Source organism: Hyla sarda, unplaced genomic scaffold (assembly GCF_029499605.1).
Source record: "Hyla sarda isolate aHylSar1 unplaced genomic scaffold, aHylSar1.hap1 scaffold_336, whole genome shotgun sequence".
Classification (NCBI taxonomy): Eukaryota; Metazoa; Chordata; class Amphibia; order Anura; family Hylidae; genus Hyla; species Hyla sarda.
The window spans coordinates 209333-224748 of NW_026610109.1; the positions used below are offsets into that span (position 1 = coordinate 209333).

At 45.9% G+C, this 15416-nt stretch overlaps 6 non-coding genes across 6 annotated transcripts; all 6 read right to left on the minus strand.

Annotated features, from left to right (window-relative positions):
• Nucleotides 1-1733: 1733 nt before the first annotated feature.
• LOC130330530 (U2 spliceosomal RNA) lies at nucleotides 1734-1924 on the minus strand. The gene has a single exon (XR_008873669.1). It is a non-coding gene; the product is annotated as a U2 spliceosomal RNA (small nuclear RNA).
• Nucleotides 1925-4024: 2100 nt separating this feature from the next.
• On the minus strand, nucleotides 4025-4215 carry LOC130330531 (U2 spliceosomal RNA). Its single transcript, XR_008873670.1, has one exon. It is a non-coding gene; the product is annotated as a U2 spliceosomal RNA (small nuclear RNA).
• Nucleotides 4216-6306: 2091 nt separating this feature from the next.
• LOC130330532 (U2 spliceosomal RNA) lies at nucleotides 6307-6497 on the minus strand. The gene has a single exon (XR_008873671.1). It is a non-coding gene; the product is annotated as a U2 spliceosomal RNA (small nuclear RNA).
• Nucleotides 6498-8593: 2096 nt separating this feature from the next.
• On the minus strand, nucleotides 8594-8784 carry LOC130330533 (U2 spliceosomal RNA). Its single transcript, XR_008873672.1, has one exon. It is a non-coding gene; the product is annotated as a U2 spliceosomal RNA (small nuclear RNA).
• A 2092-nt stretch (nucleotides 8785-10876) lies between these two features.
• Nucleotides 10877-11067, minus strand: LOC130330534 (U2 spliceosomal RNA). Its single transcript, XR_008873673.1, has one exon. It is a non-coding gene; the product is annotated as a U2 spliceosomal RNA (small nuclear RNA).
• A 2091-nt stretch (nucleotides 11068-13158) lies between these two features.
• Nucleotides 13159-13349, minus strand: LOC130330535 (U2 spliceosomal RNA). The gene has a single exon (XR_008873674.1). It is a non-coding gene; the product is annotated as a U2 spliceosomal RNA (small nuclear RNA).
• Nucleotides 13350-15416: the final 2067 nt, after the last annotated feature.

The following is a 15416-nucleotide window of genomic DNA, read 5'->3' on the forward strand; positions in this document are numbered from 1 at the left end:
AACCAACACCCACGGGAAGCTGTAAGCATAGAGGACATGCCTGCACCCCATTGGACTTACCTGTGTGGGTTAAATCCGGGTTATTTGACAACCTATGGCGGTCATGGTTCTGCTCAGGCAGAGCAGTGCTGATGCTCCTCATAAAGCTGTCGCTGCTGTGAAGGTTCTAGGTGACATCACAAATCCCTATGGTTACATACACAACAAAGCTGGGTTGTTGTTGTTTACACTCTGCAAGGCCTGTGGAAGTGAGTGACATCATAGCACTGTAGTTCTGAGGGTTCTAGATGGATGCAACAATCTCCTGTTGCTTCTATGAAGGCCATAATAGACGACATCACCAAACAGCTCCATAGTCACATACACAGCAAAGGAGAGATGTTGTTTACACCTAGTGATGTCAGTGGTATTGAGTGACATCACAGCACAGTGCTAAGGCTCCTGGGCCTGGACACAGCAGCGGCTGCAATATCTCAACGGAGAATACGTTTATATATATGTGTGTGTGTGCGCGTATATATATATATATATATATATATATATATATATATATATATATTTCTCCGCCGAAATCACTTTTAAACCCATTTCCACCTTTTTTTCCCTTCTCTTCCTCTTACTTTTTTTTCACGTTTTTTTACGTTTTTCTCCTTTTCGCCTCTTTTCTGGGCGTATTATTCTTCTTTTTCTTCTTTTTTTTCGTCTAATGCATACCCCATCAGTGCAGCAATGCTTATTCAATACCGCCAGCAGATGGAGACACTGGGGGATAATTTTCTAAGGATTTATACTGATTTTTCCTGTCTGAATTTGTCGCACAGAAAGTTGCAGGCCAAATATGTGTGACATTTCTGCGACTTTAGCTTCTAGAGCATTTTTACAACATTATACATAGGTGCTGAATACATAAAAAGCGACTGTTCAGCGACAGACAAGTCGCATCGGCTGAAAGTAGGCCAGAATGTCAGTCCATGTTGGAGCAGGTTTAGATACAGTCTAAAGTATAGATCTCAAAGTCTGTGCACAGAATTTAGCAAGGGCCTCGCACCTTCTGATGCATCAGGTAGGTGCACAATAGCATAGCCTAACCCTCTGTACTTTGGTCTATATTGATGCGGGACATAGACAGCCAGCTGATGACCAATCCATTAGTGCAATGGATGGCTGGAAGCATTTGTCTTTGCCTTTGCAATACCACAGAAGCAATGCATGGTCAATGTACAGCAATGACACACCTGTGTGAACAGCCAGGAGACCCCCCCCCCCCCCCATGTTATGTTACATAGTTACATAGTTAGTACGGTCGAAAAAAGACATATGTCCATCAAGTTCAACCAGGGAATTAAGGGGTAGGGGTGTGGCGCGATATTGGGGAAGGGATGAGATTTTATATTTCTTCATAAGCATTAATCTTATTTTGTCAATTAGGAACATTCAGCACCCACCCGCTATCAAGGCAGCTGCCTATCATGTCATGCCCTACCTGCACAGGTGTGCTGGCTACTCAAATGATCCAATTAAGGAGGCCATTTAGTCAGCAGCAGCAGAAGTCCTGTGCCTGGACGCTCCAACAGCGGCCAGACACAAGCAGAAGCAGAAGCAGCAGAAGCAGCAGCAGCACCACCTTTTGTTTTTTGGCTGCAGCAGCAGCAAGGCCCACAGGGCTGGCTAGCTGGCTAGCCAGCAAGCAGGTAGCAATGAAAGTAGGAATCTTTCTTTTTAACCCTGTAAGGGGGTGGTGCACTGTACCCGAAGATACTGCCATATCGGGTCAATGCATAGGGCGACGGAAGCAAGCTTCGAAATCGGCCCCCGTTCTCAAAAATCCATTTAATATATGGTCCCCAGATAGGGGACGTATCAGATATTAAACTGATAAGAACAGATACTACACTTGATCTTAGCCAAAAGGCCGAGAAGCGATAACCGTGAAAGGGGCGGGCCCAACAAGGTGCCCTTCATGGGCACTATCACTGCTTGCTGTCAGGGAGGCTGCCAGACAATTTTCCATGCACACTCTGGGCTGGGGGGCAGTCAACCACCAGTACACACAGCAGAACCTAAACCCATACCATTATTGCTAAGCAGCAAGACAGGGGCCCATTGCACTCCCACGGGGCCTTTTTAAATGCAATCCATAACCCGGATTTGCCAGGAACCCTTCTTACTCCTCCTACTTGCATGTGACACTGGGCTTAGGATCTGCATAGGAAACACACACACAAGCACACACCTACCTTTGTTGCCTGCAGATGCCTCCTTGGCTGTCCCCAAACGGTATCAAACCAACACCCACGGGAAGCTGTAAGCATAGAGGACATGCCTGCACCCCATTGGACTTACCTGTGTGGGTTAAATCCGGGTTATTTGACAACCTATGGCGGTGATGGTTCTGCTCAGGCAGAGCAGTGCTGATGCTCCTCATAAAGCTGTCGCTGCTGTGAAGGTTCTAGGTGACATCACAAATCCCTATGGTTACATACACAACAAAGCTGGGTTGTTGTTGTTTACACTCTGCAAGGCCTGTGGAAGTGAGTGACATCATAGCACTGTAGTTCTGAGGGTTCTAGATGGATGCAACAATCTCCTGTTGCTTCTATGAAGGCCATAATAGACGACATCACCAAACAGCTCCATAGTCACATACACAGCAAAGGAGAGATGTTGTTTACACCTAGTGATGTCAGTGGTATTGAGTGACATCACAGCACAGTGCTAAGGCTCCTGGGCCTGGACACAGCAGCGGCTGCAATATCTCAACGGAGAATACGTTTATATATATGTGTGTGTGTGCGCGTGTATATATATATATATATATATATATATATATATATATATATATATATATTTCTCCGCCGAAATCACTTTTAAACCCATTTCCACCTTTTTTTCCCTTCTCTTCCTCTTACTTTTTTTTCACGTTTTTTTACGTTTTTCTCCTTTTCGCCTCTTTTCTGGGCGTATTATTCTTCTTTTTCTTCTTTTTTTTCGTCTAATGCATACCCCATCAGTGCAGCAATGCTTATTCAATACCGCCAGCAGATGGAGACACTGGGGGATAATTTTCTAAGGATTTATACTGATTTTTCCTGTCTGAATTTGTCGCACAGAAAGTTGCAGGCCAAATATGTGTGACATTTCTGCGACTTTAGCTTCTAGAGCATTTTTACAACATTATACATAGGTGCTGAATACATAAAAAGCGACTGTTCAGCGACAGACAAGTCGCATCGGCTGAAAGTAGGCCAGAATGTCAGTCCATGTTGGAGCAGGTTTAGATACAGTCTAAAGTATAGATCTCAAAGTCTGTGCACAGAATTTAGCAAGGGCCTCGCACCTTCTGATGCATCAGGTAGGTGCACAATAGCATAGCCTAACCCTCTGTACTTTGGTCTATATTGATGCGGGACATAGACAGCCAGCTGATGACCAATCCATTAGTGCAATGGATGGCTGGAAGCATTTGTCTTTGCCTTTGCAATACCACAGAAGCAATGCATGGTCAATGTACAGCAATGACACACCTGTGTGAACAGCCAGGAGACCCCCCCCCCCCCCCCCATGTTATGTTACATAGTTACATAGTTAGTACGGTCGAAAAAAGACATATGTCCATCAAGTTCAACCAGGGAATTAAGGGGTAGGGGTGTGGCGCGATATTGGGGAAGGGATGAGATTTTATATTTCTTCATAAGCATTAATCTTATTTTGTCAATTAGGAACATTCAGCACCCACCCGCTATCAAGGCAGCTGCCTATCATGTCATGCCCTACCTGCACAGGTGTGCTGGCTACTCAAATGATCCAATTAAGGAGGCCATTTAGTCAGCAGCAGCAGAAGTCCTGTGCCTGGACGCTCCAACAGCGGCCAGACACAAGCAGAAGCAGAAGCAGCAGAAGCAGCAGCAGCACCACCTTTTGTTTTTTGGCTGCAGCAGCAGCAAGGCCCACAGGGCTGGCTAGCTGGCTAGCCAGCAAGCAGGTAGCAATGAAAGTAGGAATCTTTCTTTTTAACTCTGTAAGGGGGTGGTGCACTGTACCCGAAGATACTGCCATATCGGGTCAATGCATAGGGCGACGGAAGCAAGCTTCGAAATCGGCCCCCGTTCTCAAAAATCCATTTAATATATGGTCCCCAGATAGGGGACGTATCAGATATTAAACTGATAAGAACAGATACTACACTTGATCTTAGCCAAAAGGCCGAGAAGCGATAACCGTGAAAGGGGCGGGCCCAACAAGGTGCCCTTCATGGGCACTATCACTGCTTGCTGTCAGGGAGGCTGCCAGACAATTTTCCATGCACACTCTGGGCTGGGGGGCAGTCAACCACCAGTACACACAGCAGAACCTAAACCCATACCATTATTGCTAAGCAGCAAGACAGGGGCCCATTGCACTCCCACGGGGCCTTTTTAAATGCAATCCATAACCCGGATTTGCCAGGAACCCTTCTTACTCCTCCTACTTGCATGTGACACTGGGCTTAGGATCTGCATAGGAAACACACACACAAGCACACACCTACCTTTGTTGCCTGCAGATGCCTCCTTGGCTGTCCCCAAACGGTATCAAACCAACACCCACGGGAAGCTGTAAGCATAGAGGACATGCCTGCACCCCATTGGACTTACCTGTGTGGGTTAAATCCGGGTTATTTGACAACCTATGGCGGTGATGGTTCTGCTCAGGCAGAGCAGTGCTGATGCTCCTCATAAAGCTGTCGCTGCTGTGAAGGTTCTAGGTGACATCACAAATCCCTATGGTTACATACACAACAAAGCTGGGTTGTTGTTGTTTACACTCTGCAAGGCCTGTGGAAGTGAGTGACATCATAGCACTGTAGTTCTGAGGGTTCTAGATGGATGCAACAATCTCCTGTTGCTTCTATGAAGGCCATAATAGACGACATCACCAAACAGCTCCATAGTCACATACACAGCAAAGGAGAGATGTTGTTTACACCTAGTGATGTCAGTGGTATTGAGTGACATCACAGCACAGTGCTAAGGCTCCTGGGCCTGGACACAGCAGCGGCTGCAATATCTCAACGGAGAATACGTTTATATATATGTGTGTGTGTGCGCGTATATATATATATATATATATATATATATATATATATATATTTCTCCGCCGAAATCACTTTTAAACCCATTTCCACCTTTTTTTCCCTTCTCTTCCTCTTACTTTTTTTTCACGTTTTTTTACGTTTTTCTCCTTTTCGCCTCTTTTCTGGGCGTATTATTCTTCTTTTTCTTCTTTTTTTTCGTCTAATGCATACCCCATCAGTGCAGCAATGCTTATTCAATACCGCCAGCAGATGGAGACACTGGGGGATAATTTTCTAAGGATTTATACTGATTTTTCCTGTCTGAATTTGTCGCACAGAAAGTTGCAGGCCAAATATGTGTGACATTTCTGCGACTTTAGCTTCTAGAGCATTTTTACAACATTATACATAGGTGCTGAATACATAAAAAGCGACTGTTCAGCGACAGACAAGTCGCATCGGCTGAAAGTAGGCCAGAATGTCAGTCCATGTTGGAGCAGGTTTAGATACAGTCTAAAGTATAGATCTCAAAGTCTGTGCACAGAATTTAGCAAGGGCCTCGCACCTTCTGATGCATCAGGTAGGTGCACAATAGCATAGCCTAACCCTCTGTACTTTGGTCTATATTGATGCGGGACATAGACAGCCAGCTGATGACCAATCCATTAGTGCAATGGATGGCTGGAAGCATTTGTCTTTGCCTTTGCAATACCACAGAAGCAATGCATGGTCAATGTACAGCAATGACACACCTGTGTGAACAGCCAGGAGACCCCCCCCCCCCCCCCCCATGTTATGTTACATAGTTACATAGTTAGTACGGTCGAAAAAAGACATATGTCCATCAAGTTCAACCAGGGAATTAAGGGGTAGGGGTGTGGCGCGATATTGGGGAAGGGATGAGATTTTATATTTCTTCATAAGCATTAATCTTATTTTGTCAATTAGGAACATTCAGCACCCACCCGCTATCAAGGCAGCTGCCTATCATGTCATGCCCTACCTGCACAGGTGTGCTGGCTACTCAAATGATCCAATTAAGGAGGCCATTTAGTCAGCAGCAGCAGAAGTCCTGTGCCTGGACGCTCCAACAGCGGCCAGACACAAGCAGAAGCAGAAGCAGCAGAAGCAGCAGCAGCACCACCTTTTGTTTTTTGGCTGCAGCAGCAGCAAGGCCCACAGGGCTGGCTAGCTGGCTAGCCAGCAAGCAGGTAGCAATGAAAGTAGGAATCTTTCTTTTTAACCCTGTAAGGGGGTGGTGCACTGTACCCGAAGATACTGCCATATCGGGTCAATGCATAGGGCGACGGAAGCAAGCTTCGAAATCGGCCCCCGTTCTCAAAAATCCATTTAATATATGGTCCCCAGATAGGGGACGTATCAGATATTAAACTGATAAGAACAGATACTACACTTGATCTTAGCCAAAAGGCCGAGAAGCGATAACCGTGAAAGGGGCGGGCCCAACAAGGTGCCCTTCATGGGCACTATCACTGCTTGCTGTCAGGGAGGCTGCCAGACAATTTTCCATGCACACTCTGGGCTGGGGGGCAGTCAACCACCAGTACACACAGCAGAACCTAAACCCATACCATTATTGCTAAGCAGCAAGACAGGGGCCCATTGCACTCCCACGGGGCCTTTTTAAATGCAATCCATAACCCGGATTTGCCAGGAACCCTTCTTACTCCTCCTACTTGCATGTGACACTGGGCTTAGGATCTGCATAGGAAACACACACACAAGCACACACCTACCTTTGTTGCCTGCAGATGCCTCCTTGGCTGTCCCCAAACGGTATCAAACCAACACCCACGGGAAGCTGTAAGCATAGAGGACATGCCTGCACCCCATTGGACTTACCTGTGTGGGTTAAATCCGGGTTATTTGACAACCTATGGCGGTGATGGTTCTGCTCAGGCAGAGCAGTGCTGATGCTCCTCATAAAGCTGTCGCTGCTGTGAAGGTTCTAGGTGACATCACAAATCCCTATGGTTACATACACAACAAAGCTGGGTTGTTGTTGTTTACACTCTGCAAGGCCTGTGGAAGTGAGTGACATCATAGCACTGTAGTTCTGAGGGTTCTAGATGGATGCAACAATCTCCTGTTGCTTCTATGAAGGCCGTAATAGACGACATCACCAAACAGCTCCATAGTCACATACACAGCAAAGGAGAGATGTTGTTTACACCTAGTGATGTCAGTGGTATTGAGTGACATCACAGCACAGTGCTAAGGCTCCTGGGCAGGGACACAGCAGCGGCTGCAATATCTCAACGGAGAATACGTTTATATATATGTGTGTGTGTGCGCGTATATATATATATATATATATATATATATATATATATATATATATTTCTCCGCCGAAATCACTTTTAAACCCATTTCCACCTTTTTTTCCCTTCTCTTCCTCCTACTTTTTTTTCACGTTTTTTTACGTTTTTCTCCTTTTCGCCTCTTTTCTGGGCGTATTATTCTTCTTTTTCTTCTTTTTTTTCGTCTAATGCATACCCCATCAGTGCAGCAATGCTTATTCAATACCGCCAGCAGATGGAGACACTGGGGGATAATTTTCTAAGGATTTATACTGATTTTTCCTGTCTGAATTTGTCGCACAGAAAGTTGCAGGCCAAATATGTGTGACATTTCTGCGACTTTAGCTTCTAGAGCATTTTTACAACATTATACATAGGTGCTGAATACATAAAAAGCGACTGTTCAGCGACAGACAAGTCGCATCGGCTGAAAGTAGGCCAGAATGTCAGTCCATGTTGGAGCAGGTTTAGATACAGTCTAAAGTATAGATCTCAAAGTCTGTGCACAGAATTTAGCAAGGGCCTCGCACCTTCTGATGCATCAGGTAGGTGCACAATAGCATAGCCTAACCCTCTGTACTTTGGTCTATATTGATGCGGGACATAGACAGCCAGCTGATGACCAATCCATTAGTGCAATGGATGGCTGGAAGCATTTGTCTTTGCCTTTGCAATACCACAGAAGCAATGCATGGTCAATGTACAGCAATGACACACCTGTGTGAACAGCCAGGAGACCCCCCCCCCCCCCCCCCCATGTTATGTTACATAGTTACATAGTTAGTACGGTCGAAAAAAGACATATGTCCATCAAGTTCAACCAGGGAATTAAGGGGTAGGGGTGTGGCGCGATATTGGGGAAGGGATGAGATTTTATATTTCTTCATAAGCATTAATCTTATTTTGTCAATTAGGAACATTCAGCACCCACCCGCTATCAAGGCAGCTGCCTATCATGTCATGCCCTACCTGCACAGGTGTGCTGGCTACTCAAATGATCCAATTAAGGAGGCCATTTAGTCAGCAGCAGCAGAAGTCCTGTGCCTGGACGCTCCAACAGCGGCCAGACACAAGCAGAAGCAGAAGCAGCAGAAGCAGCAGCAGCACCACCTTTTGTTTTTTGGCTGCAGCAGCAGCAAGGCCCACAGGGCTGGCTAGCTGGCTAGCCAGCAAGCAGGTAGCAATGAAAGTAGGAATCTTTCTTTTTAACCCTGTAAGGGGGTGGTGCACTGTACCCGAAGATACTGCCATATCGGGTCAATGCATAGGGCGACGGAAGCAAGCTTCGAAATCGGCCCCCGTTCTCAAAAATCCATTTAATATATGGTCCCCAGATAGGGGACGTATCAGATATTAAACTGATAAGAACAGATACTACACTTGATCTTAGCCAAAAGGCCGAGAAGCGATAACCGTGAAAGGGGCGGGCCCAACAAGGTGCCCTTCATGGGCACTATCACTGCTTGCTGTCAGGGAGGCTGCCAGACAATTTTCCATGCACACTCTGGGCTGGGGGGCAGTCAACCACCAGTACACACAGCAGAACCTAAACCCATACCATTATTGCTAAGCAGCAAGACAGGGGCCCATTGCACTCCCACGGGGCCTTTTTAAATGCAATCCATAACCCGGATTTGCCAGGAACCCTTCTTACTCCTCCTACTTGCATGTGACACTGGGCTTAGGATCTGCATAGGAAACACACACACAAGCACACACCTACCTTTGTTGCCTGCAGATGCCTCCTTGGCTGTCCCCAAACGGTATCAAACCAACACCCACGGGAAGCTGTAAGCATAGAGGACATGCCTGCACCCCATTGGACTTACCTGTGTGGGTTAAATCCGGGTTATTTGACAACCTATGGCGGTGATGGTTCTGCTCAGGCAGAGCAGTGCTGATGCTCCTCATAAAGCTGTCGCTGCTGTGAAGGTTCTAGGTGACATCACAAATCCCTATGGTTACATACACAACAAAGCTGGGTTGTTGTTGTTTACACTCTGCAAGGCCTGTGGAAGTGAGTGACATCATAGCACTGTAGTTCTGAGGGTTCTAGATGGATGCAACAATCTCCTGTTGCTTCTATGAAGGCCATAATAGACGACATCACCAAACAGCTCCATAGTCACATACACAGCAAAGGAGAGATGTTGTTTACACCTAGTGATGTCAGTGGTATTGAGTGACATCACAGCACAGTGCTAAGGCTCCTGGGCCTGGACACAGCAGCGGCTGCAATATCTCAACGGAGAATACGTTTATATATATGTGTGTGTGTGCGCGTATATATATATATATATATATATATATATATATATATATATATATTTCTCCGCCGAAATCACTTTTAAACCCATTTCCACCTTTTTTTCCCTTCTCTTCCTCTTACTTTTTTTTCACGTTTTTTTACGTTTTTCTCCTTTTCGCCTCTTTTCTGGGCGTATTATTCTTCTTTTTCTTCTTTTTTTTCGTCTAATGCATACCCCATCAGTGCAGCAATGCTTATTCAATACCGCCAGCAGATGGAGACACTGGGGGATAATTTTCTAAGGATTTATACTGATTTTTCCTGTCTGAATTTGTCGCACAGAAAGTTGCAGGCCAAATATGTGTGACATTTCTGCGACTTTAGCTTCTAGAGCATTTTTACAACATTATACATAGGTGCTGAATACATAAAAAGCGACTGTTCAGCGACAGACAAGTCGCATCGGCTGAAAGTAGGCCAGAATGTCAGTCCATGTTGGAGCAGGTTTAGATACAGTCTAAAGTATAGATCTCAAAGTCTGTGCACAGAATTTAGCAAGGGCCTCGCACCTTCTGATGCATCAGGTAGGTGCACAATAGCATAGCCTAACCCTCTGTACTTTGGTCTATATTGATGCGGGACATAGACAGCCAGCTGATGACCAATCCATTAGTGCAATGGATGGCTGGAAGCATTTGTCTTTGCCTTTGCAATACCACAGAAGCAATGCATGGTCAATGTACAGCAATGACACACCTGTGTGAACAGCCAGGAGACCCCCCCCCCCCCCCATGTTATGTTACATAGTTACATAGTTAGTACGGTCGAAAAAAGACATATGTCCATCAAGTTCAACCAGGGAATTAAGGGGTAGGGGTGTGGCGCGATATTGGGGAAGGGATGAGATTTTATATTTCTTCATAAGCATTAATCTTATTTTGTCAATTAGGAACATTCAGCACCCACCCGCTATCAAGGCAGCTGCCTATCATGTCATGCCCTACCTGCACAGGTGTGCTGGCTACTCAAATGATCCAATTAAGGAGGCCATTTAGTCAGCAGCAGCAGAAGTCCTGTGCCTGGACGCTCCAACAGCGGCCAGACACAAGCAGAAGCAGAAGCAGCAGAAGCAGCAGCAGCACCACCTTTTGTTTTTTGGCTGCAGCAGCAGCAAGGCCCACAGGGCTGGCTAGCTGGCTAGCCAGCAAGCAGGTAGCAATGAAAGTAGGAATCTTTCTTTTTAACCCTGTAAGGGGGTGGTGCACTGTACCCGAAGATACTGCCATATCGGGTCAATGCATAGGGCGACGGAAGCAAGCTTCGAAATCGGCCCCCGTTCTCAAAAATCCATTTAATATATGGTCCCCAGATAGGGGACGTATCAGATATTAAACTGATAAGAACAGATACTACACTTGATCTTAGCCAAAAGGCCGAGAAGCGATAACCGTGAAAGGGGCGGGCCCAACAAGGTGCCCTTCATGGGCACTATCACTGCTTGCTGTCAGGGAGGCTGCCAGACAATTTTCCATGCACACTCTGGGCTGGGGGGCAGTCAACCACCAGTACACACAGCAGAACCTAAACCCATACCATTATTGCTAAGCAGCAAGACAGGGGCCCATTGCACTCCCACGGGGCCATTTTAAATGCAATCCATAACCCGGATTTGCCAGGAACCCTTCTTACTCCTCCTACTTGCATGTGACACTGGGCTTAGGATCTGCATAGGAAACACACACACAAGCACACACCTACCTTTGTTGCCTGCAGATGCCTCCTTGGGTGTCCCCAAACGGTATCAAACCAACACCCACGGGAAGCTGTAAGCATAGAGGACATGCCTGCACCCCATTGGACTTACCTGTGTGGGTTAAATCCGGGTTATTTGACAACCTATGGCGGTGATGGTTCTGCTCAGGCAGAGCAGTGCTGATGCTCCTCATAAAGCTGTCGCTGCTGTGAAGGTTCTAGGTGACATCACAAATCCCTATGGTTACATACACAACAAAGCTGGGTTGTTGTTGTTTACACTCTGCAAGGCCTGTGGAAGTGAGTGACATCATAGCACTGTAGTTCTGAGGGTTCTAGATGGATGCAACAATCTCCTGTTGCTTCTATGAAGGCCATAATAGACGACATCACCAAACAGCTCCATAGTCACATACACAGCAAAGGAGAGATGTTGTTTACACCTAGTGATGTCAGTGGTATTGAGTGACATCACAGCACAGTGCTAAGGCTCCTGGGCCTGGACACAGCAGCGGCTGCAATATCTCAACGGAGAATACGTTTATATATATGTGTGTGTGTGCGCGTATATATATATATATATATATATATATATATATATATATATATATTTCTCCGCCGAAATCACTTTTAAACCCATTTCCACCTTTTTTTCCCTTCTCTTCCTCTTACTTTTTTTTCACGTTTTTTTACGTTTTTCTCCTTTTCGCCTCTTTTCTGGGCGTATTATTCTTCTTTTTCTTCTTTTTTTTCGTCTAATGCATACCCCATCAGTGCAGCAATGCTTATTCAATACCGCCAGCAGATGGAGACACTGGGGGATAATTTTCTAAGGATTTATACTGATTTTTCCTGTCTGAATTTGTCGCACAGAAAGTTGCAGGCCAAATATGTGTGACATTTCTGCGACTTTAGCTTCTAGAGCATTTTTACAACATTATACATAGGTGCTGAATACATAAAAAGCGACTGTTCAGCGACAGACAAGTCGCATCGGCTGAAAGTAGGCCAGAATGTCAGTCCATGTTGGAGCAGGTTTAGATACAGTCTAAAGTATAGATCTCAAAGTCTGTGCACAGAATTTAGCAAGGGCCTCGCACCTTCTGATGCATCAGGTAGGTGCACAATAGCATAGCCTAACCCTCTGTACTTTGGTCTATATTGATGCGGGACATAGACAGCCAGCTGATGACCAATCCATTAGTGCAATGGATGGCTGGAAGCATTTGTCTTTGCCTTTGCAATACCACAGAAGCAATGCATGGTCAATGTACAGCAATGACACACCTGTGTGAACAGCCAGGAGACCCCCCCCCCCCCCATGTTATGTTACATAGTTACATAGTTAGTACGGTCGAAAAAAGACATATGTCCATCAAGTTCAACCAGGGAATTAAGGGGTAGGGGTGTGGCGCGATATTGGGGAAGGGATGAGATTTTATATTTCTTCATAAGCATTAATCTTATTTTGTCAATTAGGAACATTCAGCACCCACCCGCTATCAAGGCAGCTGCCTATCATGTCATGCCCTACCTGCACAGGTGTGCTGGCTACTCAAATGATCCAATTAAGGAGGCCATTTAGTCAGCAGCAGCAGAAGTCCTGTGCCTGGACGCTCCAACAGCGGCCAGACACAAGCAGAAGCAGAAGCAGCAGAAGCAGCAGCAGCACCACCTTTTGTTTTTTGGCTGCAGCAGCAGCAAGGCCCACAGGGCTGGCTAGCTGGCTAGCCAGCAAGCAGGTAGCAATGAAAGTAGGAATCTTTCTTTTTAACCCTGTAAGGGGGTGGTGCACTGTACCCGAAGATACTGCCATATCGGGTCAATGCATAGGGCGACGGAAGCAAGCTTCGAAATCGGCCCCCGTTCTCAAAAATCCATTTAATATATGGTCCCCAGATAGGGGACGTATCAGATATTAAACTGATAAGAACAGATACTACACTTGATCTTAGCCAAAAGGCCGAGAAGCGATAACCGTGAAAGGGGCGGGCCCAACAAGGTGCCCTTCATGGGCACTATCACTGCTTGCTGTCAGGGAGGCTGCCAGACAATTTTCCATGCACACTCTGGGCTGGGGGGCAGTCAACCACCAGTACACACAGCAGAACCTAAACCCATACCATTATTGCTAAGCAGCAAGACAGGGGCCCATTGCACTCCCACGGGGCCTTTTTAAATGCAATCCATAACCCGGATTTGCCAGGAACCCTTCTTACTCCTCCTACTTGCATGTGACACTGGGCTTAGGATCTGCATAGGAAACACACACACAAGCACACACCTACCTTTGTTGCCTGCAGATGCCTCCTTGGCTGTCCCCAAACGGTATCAAACCAACACCCACGGGAAGCTGTAAGCATAGAGGACATGCCTGCACCCCATTGGACTTACCTGTGTGGGTTAAATCCGGGTTATTTGACAACCTATGGCGGTGATGGTTCTGCTCAGGCAGAGCAGTGCTGATGCTCCTCATAAAGCTGTCGCTGCTGTGAAGGTTCTAGGTGACATCACAAATCCCTATGGTTACATACACAACAAAGCTGGGTTGTTGTTGTTTACACTCTGCAAGGCCTGTGGAAGTGAGTGACATCATAGCACTGTAGTTCTGAGGGTTCTAGATGGATGCAACAATCTCCTGTTGCTTCTATGAAGGCCATAATAGACGACATCACCAAACAGCTCCATAGTCACATACACAGCAAAGGAGAGATGTTGTTTACACCTAGTGATGTCAGTGGTATTGAGTGACATCACAGCACAGTGCTAAGGCTCCTGGGCCTGGACACAGCAGCGGCTGCAATATCTCAACGGAGAATACGTTTATATATATGTGTGTGTGTGCGCGTATATATATATATATATATATATATATATATATATATATATATATATATTTCTCCGCCGAAATCACTTTTAAACCCATTTCCACCTTTTTTTCCCTTCTCTTCCTCTTACTTTTTTTTCACGTTTTTTTACGTTTTTCTCCTTTTCGCCTCTTTTCTGGGCGTATTATTCTTCTTTTTCTTCTTTTTTTTCGTCTAATGCATACCCCATCAGTGCAGCAATGCTTATTCAATACCGCCAGCAGATGGAGACACTGGGGGATAATTTTCTAAGGATTTATACTGATTTTTCCTGTCTGAATTTGTCGCACAGAAAGTTGCAGGCCAAATATGTGTGACATTTCTGCGACTTTAGCTTCTAGAGCATTTTTACAACATTATACATAGGTGCTGAATACATAAAAAGCGACTGTTCAGCGACAGACAAGTCGCATCGGCTGAAAGTAGGCCAGAATGTCAGTCCATGTTGGAGCAGGTTTAGATACAGTCTAAAGTATAGATCTCAAAGTCTGTGCACAGAATTTAGCAAGGGCCTCGCACCTTCTGATGCATCAGGTAGGTGCACAATAGCATAGCCTAACCCTCTGTACTTTGGTCTATATTGATGCGGGACATAGACAGCCAGCTGATGACCAATCCATTAGTGCAATGGATGGCTGGAAGCATTTGTCTTTGCCTTTGCAATACCACAGAAGCAATGCATGGTCAATGTACAGCAATGACACACCTGTGTGAACAGCCAGGAGACCCCCCCCCCCCCCCCCCATGTTATGTTACATAGTTACATAGTTAGTACGGTCGAAAAAAGACATATGTCCATCAAGTTCAACCAGGGAATTAAGGGGTAGGGGTGTGGCGCGATATTGGGGAAGGGATGAGATTTTATATTTCTTCATAAGCATTAATCTTATTTTGTCAATTAGGAACATTCAGCACCCACCCGCTATCAAGGCAGCTGCCTATCATGTCATGCCCTACCTGCACAGGTGTGCTGGCTACTCAAATGATCCAATTAAGGAGGCCATTTAGTCAGCAGCAGCAGAAGTCCTGTGCCTGGACGCTCCAACAGCGGCCAGACACAAGCAGAAGCAGAAGCAGCAGAAGCAGCAGCAGCACCACCTTTAGTTTTTTGGCTGCAGCAGCAGCAAGGCCCACAGGGCTGGCTAGCTGGCTAGCCAGCAAGCAGGTAGCAATGA